We start from the raw sequence: 8741 nt of genomic DNA on the forward strand, positions 1-8741 counted from the left end.
TTTTCTGGAGTCATAGTTAACAAGTATTTAACTAAGAATATATCCATCTTATTTTAGTCTTAAGTTATTTATATAGAATAAAGTAGTCTCTAGTTTGTCTTTAAATTTCTTCTGTGGTTATTTTGTCTGAATACATTTTCTCTCTTTCTGCCTCCCTTGTATTTTGATGGAGGATTGGGAGCATGGTGGAGTCTGGGTTAACTAACTGTATATTTTTACTATTTTTTATGTGCAGACTTATTTTTATTCTTCTTCATATCCTCATAAGTAAATACTCATAAATAAGACTATGAATTTACCTCTGAGCGCCATTATAGATCAGGGTTTCTTAACCTTAGTATTACTGCATTCAGGTAAAGTAATACTTTGTTGTGCATTCTAGCATGTTTAGCAGCCTCTGGGGTGTCTACCTACTAGATGCCAATGTAACCTCTTCCCCAGTTGTGACAATCAAAAATGCCATTGGATATTGTCAAAGGTCCTCTTGGGGAGAAGGGGCACAGCTGCCCTAATTGCTAGCCACTGCTTCAGCTATAAACCATAGATCCTGATAGCAGTGTTGTCTTCTTGTTTCTTCATATTTTGCAATTTAGGCTTAGGTTTGCATTTTTCTGTGTGATCCAATTGTTACTTAAGACAGTCTTTTTAATACAATTTTTGAGCAACTACCGTTGTTTCTGATAACCTACACTATTTTAGAATCTTTCTTTAGTTTCACTTGAAACAGAGCTTGTGGTTTAATTTTTCATTCTCCTTCCAGGGGAATTCTGGGATTAAAAAGAGGAAAGGCTAAAGTATATAGTCATTGCCATGCGAAATTCCTCAGAGTTGCTATCTATTGAACATGCTATAGTCCAGGAACTTGTGAAGTATTTTCCATAGATTGCTTAATTTAATCCTCACAACAACCCTGTTTGGTGGGTTTATTATCTCATTTCTAGATGGAGAGAGACTCAAAATAACTTGTCAAAAATCCTTATAGCTTATATGTAAAGTATGCATCATTCTAAAGAGTGCCTGCAGTTTTCAACACAGCTTGATTTTGCAGGAGAAGAAGAACATAAGATCAACAATAATGGCTAGGTGAGCACAGGTGTGACTATGCTAATGGTTGTTCTAGAGTGGCAGGTCTGAAGCATTTTTTGCAAATGTCAGTTGTAATTCTCCTGCTTATTACAGAAGAGATTTCACAGGGAGAAACAAAAAATACTGGAGAATAGGACATTTGAAACAAAGAAAAACTTTACACACACAGGGCCTTCCTTTGTTCCTGGGGAACAAGTCCCTGAGGTTACAAAAAAGTGGGCAGGCATTGGTTGAACTGCTCAACAAGACACCCATCCAGAGAGATGGAGTGCTCTTTGTTACTGTGTACTCTATACTCTTTGTTTTTCAAGTGTGAGTTTGATAAATACTGTACATTTTTAAGTCTAATAATTTAAACTTACCTTTGTTAAGAGCAGTGTTTTGCAATAGTTCTAAAAATCTAATAAACCATATGGTTATTATCTGGAATTTTCCACAAAGTCTCAGGTGCTTATTGTTGGGGCTTTTGAGAAATGATTGGATCATGAGGGCTCAGCCCTCATCAGTGGAATCATTTATTGATTGCTGGATGAAGGACTAAGCAGTGGTGGAAACTATTAGCAGGTGGGTCATAGTGGGAGGATATAGTTACAGGGGGCATGACCTTGAGGAATATATCTTGTCCCTGCCTGTCACTCACCCTGTTTCCTGACTGCCATAAACTGTGCAGTTTTCTTCCACTCCACTTTTCTGCTATAGTGTTCTGCCTCACCACAGGCCCAAAGCAATGAAGCTGGTTGACAATGGATTAAACCTCTGAAAACATGAGCCAGAATAAACTTCCCTTCCTCTAATTGATCTTGTCAGGTATCTTGATCACAGTGAGAAAGTTGTCTAACACATGAATGTAACGGTGGTCCACTTTATGCTTTGAATATAGCCCTAGCTGCTCTGCCTCTGCAACTTAGTTTTTTAAATAGACATTTCTTTCTCTTCCTCTCTAATCTCTTCCCCTCCCTAATTTCAGGGGAAATATGATTACATTTATTCCCCATCTTAGATTTATCTTTCCTTATACATACCCACCATATGTACAAAGTAATCTAGAATTGGGAAATGGTACCAGACAATCTCAGAAATGGCTATCTCCCAAATTAACAAGTGAATTACAACTCCAACAGAGAACACAAGGAATGTAGTCTTTGAATCCCTCTTTAAAAGTCCCCTGTTTGTTTTGATGGGCAGAATCACCATCCTTGAGATAGGAATCCACTGTTTCTCCTTTGCTAGCAGAGCAATAAATCTTTTTCCTTTTTCTAAAATCCATGTTCTTATTATTGCATTGACATTGGAGACAAGGACAGAGCTTTTGGCAACAGAATCATTGGTTGATGTTCATTTATGTCTAAAATTCCATGTGAATGTGATTTCACTGTGAAGATTGTTAACCCTCTGAAGAGTCTAGACTCAAACGAACTGGATAGTATAAGAAAAAAAAATTGTCCTGTTTTTAATCTTTCAAGTGCACATTTGGAAAAAATGCTCTTAAATGAATACAAAGGTCAGAAATATATATGTAGAGAATAGACTAATTACAAGACTCCAAAAGTACAAGATGATCTTTAAAAATAAAAATACAGAGGAGCTGGGTGTGATGGTGCATACCCATAATCCCAGCAATGCAAGAGGCTGACGCAGGAGGATCCCAAATTCGAGGCCAGCCTGAGCAAGTTAGCGAGACCTTGCCTTAAAAAAATAAAAATGAAAAGGATTGAGGACATAGCTGAGCAGTCAGTGTTAACAAAAGCTTGTTTCTTGTCCCTAATGCCAACCTAATACTGCACTTAATAATGCACTGCAACTTATTTTTAAAATGGATATGACGTTGAGACAAAGGTAAAAGAAGTCTTTATTGCTTTGCTAGCAAAGGAGAAACGCAGGGGACTCCTGTCCCAAAGGCTGTGATTCTGCCCATCAGGAGAAACAGGGAGTTTTTAAAGAGGTGCTTCGCAGATTATATTTCAGGTGTTCTCTGTCTAGAGTCATAATTCACTTGTTAATTTGGGACTATTTCTTTCGTAAGTCTTCTGATGCCATCCCCCAAGTTGGAATTGATTCATTCCTGTGGTGGGTGTGTGCTCAAGAACAGATAATTCTCTCTAGGATGGAGAAGAAAGGTAATCCTGTTTCCTCCAAGATTAGTGAGGGGAAGGGAAAGGGGAAGGGAAAGGGGAAGAGAAAGAAACATGTCCCTTTTAAAAATAAGTCGCAGTGGCAGAGCAAGTAAGGGCACTTACTGTTACAGTAAGGGACTGCTGTTATAGTAGTGTACCCCTACACTCAACCCCCAATACTGTGAGAAAATAGAGATGTGAATGAGACAAATTTTCCATGTAAATCTTAATAAAGAATGCAAAATAATGAGGAATAAGCTAAACATTTTAGCTTATTTTTGTGTCATATTCATTTAATATTTTAACATTATGAAATATAAATAAATTGACTTTATAAAGTCCTCATTCCCCTAAGAAAGATTTAAAAAGTAGCATTATCTTTTCTGTTGATGCTATACAGCGTGACATAAAGAATAATGTGTTCTAAACCTTTAAGTACACAGCATTGATTGACATTACCATTTTGGACCAGCAGAGGGAGATCTAAATCCACTCCAACAGATCAGTAATTGCAGTTTGTTTAACAGAAAATGGGGGAAAGTTTTGCTCTCAAACACGACTTCCATATGTAGAAAACAGATATGGTGATAGTAGCTACAGAGATCAATGGATAAAAGTAATAAGAAAGGAGATTAATTTTAGTTAACTATTTCAAAACCGTATATATAAAGCTTCATGAAAGATTACTGGCAGGATTTTTATCCTTTCACCATATGCCAATAGTTCAAAATAAACATCATATAAAACATGCTTAACATATTTAAAATTTAAATCCTAAAATTAACCTTGTATTACATATTAAGCTATTTTTCAAAGATATATTAAATTAAAATGTCCAATCAATTAAATATATTGTGATGCGTATAAAATGAGATTTGGATCTTTCACATTTCAGACTGAAGCCTCAAATGTCTAGAGCTATGATGCAAATGTTGGTGTTCCAAATTCATGTACTGAAACACAATATCCAATGTGTTAATGCTAAGAGGTGGGACCCTGTGGAAAGTAGTTAAGTCCTACCTAAAGCCTAGTGCCCTTATAAAAGAAGTAAAAGGGAGTGTGTCCTGGCCCCTTCTGTCAGCCAGGGGAGGACTCCACAAGAAAGTATCATCTGTAAGGAACAGACAGACCCTCAGCAGAATCTGTGGGCAACTTGATCTTGGATTTCTAGCTTCCAGAATGGTTGGTAATAAATTCCTGTTATTCATAAATTATTCAATCTGAAGTATTTTGTTATAGCTGCAAGAATGGACAAAGATACTCAGGATACATATTTCAAATCAGACTTATTATGTCCAAGTTTGGCCTCAAAGCCTCTGAGCAATGTACTTTATATATATTAATGTAATATATCAAAATGTTCTTTCCATTCAGTTACTTCCTTTATATCATATGCTCATCAGAATTCATTTTCTTTAACCTGGATTTAATGTACACATTATAAGACTAACCATAGGCCTTGGTTCATCGCATAGTAACCACTGGTCTCTGCAGCGTGTCCCTTTTGAACATTCCCATAATCCAACCCTGGAACTCAGTCATTGACAGTAACATACATGGACCTATGTATTCTTTCCTCTTTCTTTTCTAAAATTTCTACTTGACATTTTTATTTTTTTTCCAAAAACAATTTAAAATCATATACATATACATGTCTGAAGAAATACATTTTAGGGCTGGGGTTATAGCTCAGTGGTAGAGCCCTTGCTAGCACATGTGAGACACTTAGCACCACACAGAAATACATACAAAAAAAGTATTGTGTCCATCTACAATTAAAATATATATATATGAAAAAATAAATACATTTCATTTTGAAATTTTATAAATAATCATCATTTATTTGCCTTTTAAAATTCAACATTATCAAGAGTCATTCATATTTTATAGGTATCTGTCATTTATTGATTTTTATATAATGTCACATTGTTGGTATATATCATGAGTTATTACATTCTCCTATCTATGGATATTTGTGTTGTACTTGCTTTTAAAATTTTTTTCAATTTACTAACTATGATATATGCTTGTCTGTCTCTCCTGGTAAACATGTGTAGGCATTTCTCTTACTGGCTTCTAGGACATAAGAATGATTAATTTACTCTCATATGTAATTGTATAAATTGTTGATTTTTATCTTTTCTAACACTTGATATTGTTAGGCTTCCTAATTTTTATGAACTGAGTTTAAATGGTCTTTATTTGCATTTCCCAATAATTAGTGACTTGGACACTCTCATCGTGTTTATTGGCTTTAAGTAGTTCTTTCATGAAATGCTTGTTTCTGTCTTTAACTAATATTTTTTCCCTTATCAATTTTAGGAGCTATTTATATGTTGTACTAATTTTTATGGCCATATATATTGTAAATATAGAACGTAATTGGAAGGTCATTAGGATGAGAGCTCTAGTGCCTCAGGTTCCTACTTAAAGCAAAAGAAATCGTGATGTAAACAGAAAACAAACTTAAGCTTAACCAATCAGAAACTGCCACCTAACCTCTCACTAGAGTTCCTACCAATGAGAAATCACCATCTAAAAACTAGGGACTTTCCACTTCAAGGAATCAAATGTCTTGCTCCTGTGTCCCCTGAGTGGAGGGCTGAAATGCCTGTAGTCTGGTCTGTCTGATATATGAACTCTCAAATACTCAAGTAAATGTGTTAACATTTTAATATGCCTCCCTGTTAGCAGTATGCAAATACCGTCCAGCACCTTATAGTTTATCTTTTGTTATTCAACTTTAAGGTGTCTTTTAATGAATCAGAGTCCTTCATTTTAATTTAATCAAATTTACCAACCTTTTGTCATAGTTTGAGCTTTTTGCATGTTAAGAAGTCTTTCTCTACTGTATGCTCAAAAAGTTAGTTTCCAGGCTGGGGCTATGGCTTAGTGACAGAGGGCTTGCCTGGCATGTGTGAGGCACTGGGTTTGATTCTCAGCACCACATATCAATAAATTAAAAAAAATAAAGTTAGTTTCCTTTATCTTCCACTAATCTTATTTATCTATTTATTTATTTATTTGGTACTGGGGATTGAATGCGGGGACACTCAACCACTGAGTCACATCCCCAGCCCTATGTATTTTATTTAGAGACAGGGTCTCACTGAGTTGCTTAGCACCTGGTGGTTGCCAAGGCTGGCTTTGAATTCCTGTCTCACTGGAGCTGCTGGGATTACAGGCGTGCACCACCATGCCAGGCTATCTTTCACTAATATTTTAAAAGCTTGCTCTTGATACCTAAGTCCTGTTTCCATCTGAAGATTTTTGGTATATGGTTTACATTATGGGATGAATTATGTCTCCCCAGATTTGTTAAATCCCTAATCCCCAGTACTTAAGAATGTGACTCTATTTGGAGATAGGGACTTTAAAGGGATAATTAAGGTTAAATGCCTTCATATAGATGGGCCCTAATTCAGTCTTTCATCACCTTAGGATGAAATTTGGACATACCAGGGGACACCAGGGATATGTGCATAGAGCAAAAAGACCACCTGACATGACACTAGGGCAGCTGCCATTTGAAAGCCAAGAAAAGAGGTCTTAGGAGAGACCAGATCTGCTCCAGTTTTTCTGTGATCTTTGACTTGCATTATCTAGAATTGTAAGGAAATTAACATAGATTGGATGATCTATGAAAAATATAGAGAACAGTTACCTAAATTCTCCAGACTCCAGTTTTCTCTGTGATTTTTGACTTGCAGTATCTAGAATTGTAAGAAAATTAATTTCTGATGTTAAGATACTCAATCTATGGTATTTTGTTTTGTCCACTCTAGAAAACTAATATACAATGAGATGTGAATTTCTGTGTGATTTTATTATATGGGGAAGTTATTTTATTCTAATTTCATCTTTCCTTATTAATTTATCATAACTTCTCCAAGATATATCAAAGTTCTATATATATCTGGATCTATTCCTTTGATCAGTTTGTCTTTCAAGGTGAGAGAAAAAAACTTTTTGACTGCTTTCTTAGTTGTTATACCATCATTTTTGATCTGGATAGCTGATATAGGTCTTTTTTATCTTTCTTAAAAGTGACTTTGCTATTTTTAATCCCTTACAATTTTATATAAATTTTATAGACAACTTATAAATTTTAAATAAAGTCTTACTGGGATGTTTGGCTATCTCTTCATTAAATCCATATATTTAAAAAGAGATAATTGTAATTAAAGCTTTAATACCAACGGCAAATGTATTTCTTTACTTTTTATTCTAAAGACCCCAATTTTCATTCTTTCCACATGGTGGCACCACAACCCGAAAAATCACATCTTCACAGTAAGAGACAAGAGACACCATAAGACTTAAACAGGCCTAATATTTTATTAAGTGCCTTCATATTCATAAAATGTCAAATAGTCTATCAAATACTAAAGCAAATTTGAATAAAGCTGAAGAACAAAGGTCATCCTTAGATTCATGAATAAAGAGGAAGCTTATGTAATTCTACATTTCCACTTCCAGCTCCTCCCTTTATTCAAGCCCTGATAATCTTGGGGTTAAAGTCTGTTGTCACTTATGACAAACATGTCTGGGCTTGCTCTGAACTGTGTAAGGCACCATAAAGGAAAGTGACAGAAAAGACTTTTCCTTTCTACTTCGTAATGCCCATAAAGCCTCCTTCCCACACTGTTAGAAGTTTTGAAATAGAATGCCTTTGTAAATGTTTGATTGATACCCCATATACCTAAACTTGATAGTGGACTGGAATAGACCCTTATTCTAAGTACTTTTAGTGGATTACTAATCTGATATCCCAAATTTCTCTGGAACCTAGTAACAAAAACTGTTTTAACTAGATAAGAAGATTCCCATGCTCTTGAACTAACATAGATTGGCTGATCTATGAAAAATATAGAGAGCAGTTACGTAAATTCTCTAGGCTCCAGTTTTCTCATTTGTAAAATGGGAATAATGTGGGAGACCAGAATGTGCTACCTCAAGATATGACCACAGGACACCAGAATATGTCACCTAAGATACACTTCTGGAATCAGGATTATTTTGATATGATTATTTAAAGAAATGGCAGGCACAGAAGAAGCCCTGAAAATGACATCTTATCATTTTTAAGATAAATTCACATTTATTAAAAGAAATCTCTACTCTTAAGAGCATCTCCTTTATACCAAGAAGAAATGACTCTAAATCAGAGACTTAACAAAGAAATAACAAACCTCACTCCTATTTACCATAATTTTACTGGCTCCCTTGGCTTGCTGCTTGTTGTAGCTATCGTGGCATTTAAACCCAAATTCTAAGCCATATCGGAGGTACTTATTCTCTGTGTATTTTTCACATGTATGAGATATATATGTCGATAAACTTATTTTTTTCTTATAATCTGTTCTGTTTCTGGGGCTACAGCCAGAACTTAGGTGGGCAGAGGGAAAAATTATTTTTTTCTTTTTCAACAATAGCAAGACTTTTCCTTCAGAATTGTTTTAGGATTACATAAGGCATTCCAAAATATTGAAGAGTCTTTTATTTACAATATTTACACTGCTTCTATCAGAGCGAAAACAA

Source organism: Marmota marmota, unplaced genomic scaffold (genome assembly GCF_001458135.2).
Source record: "Marmota marmota marmota unplaced genomic scaffold, marMar, whole genome shotgun sequence".
Lineage (NCBI taxonomy): Eukaryota > Metazoa > Chordata > Mammalia > Rodentia > Sciuridae > Marmota > Marmota marmota.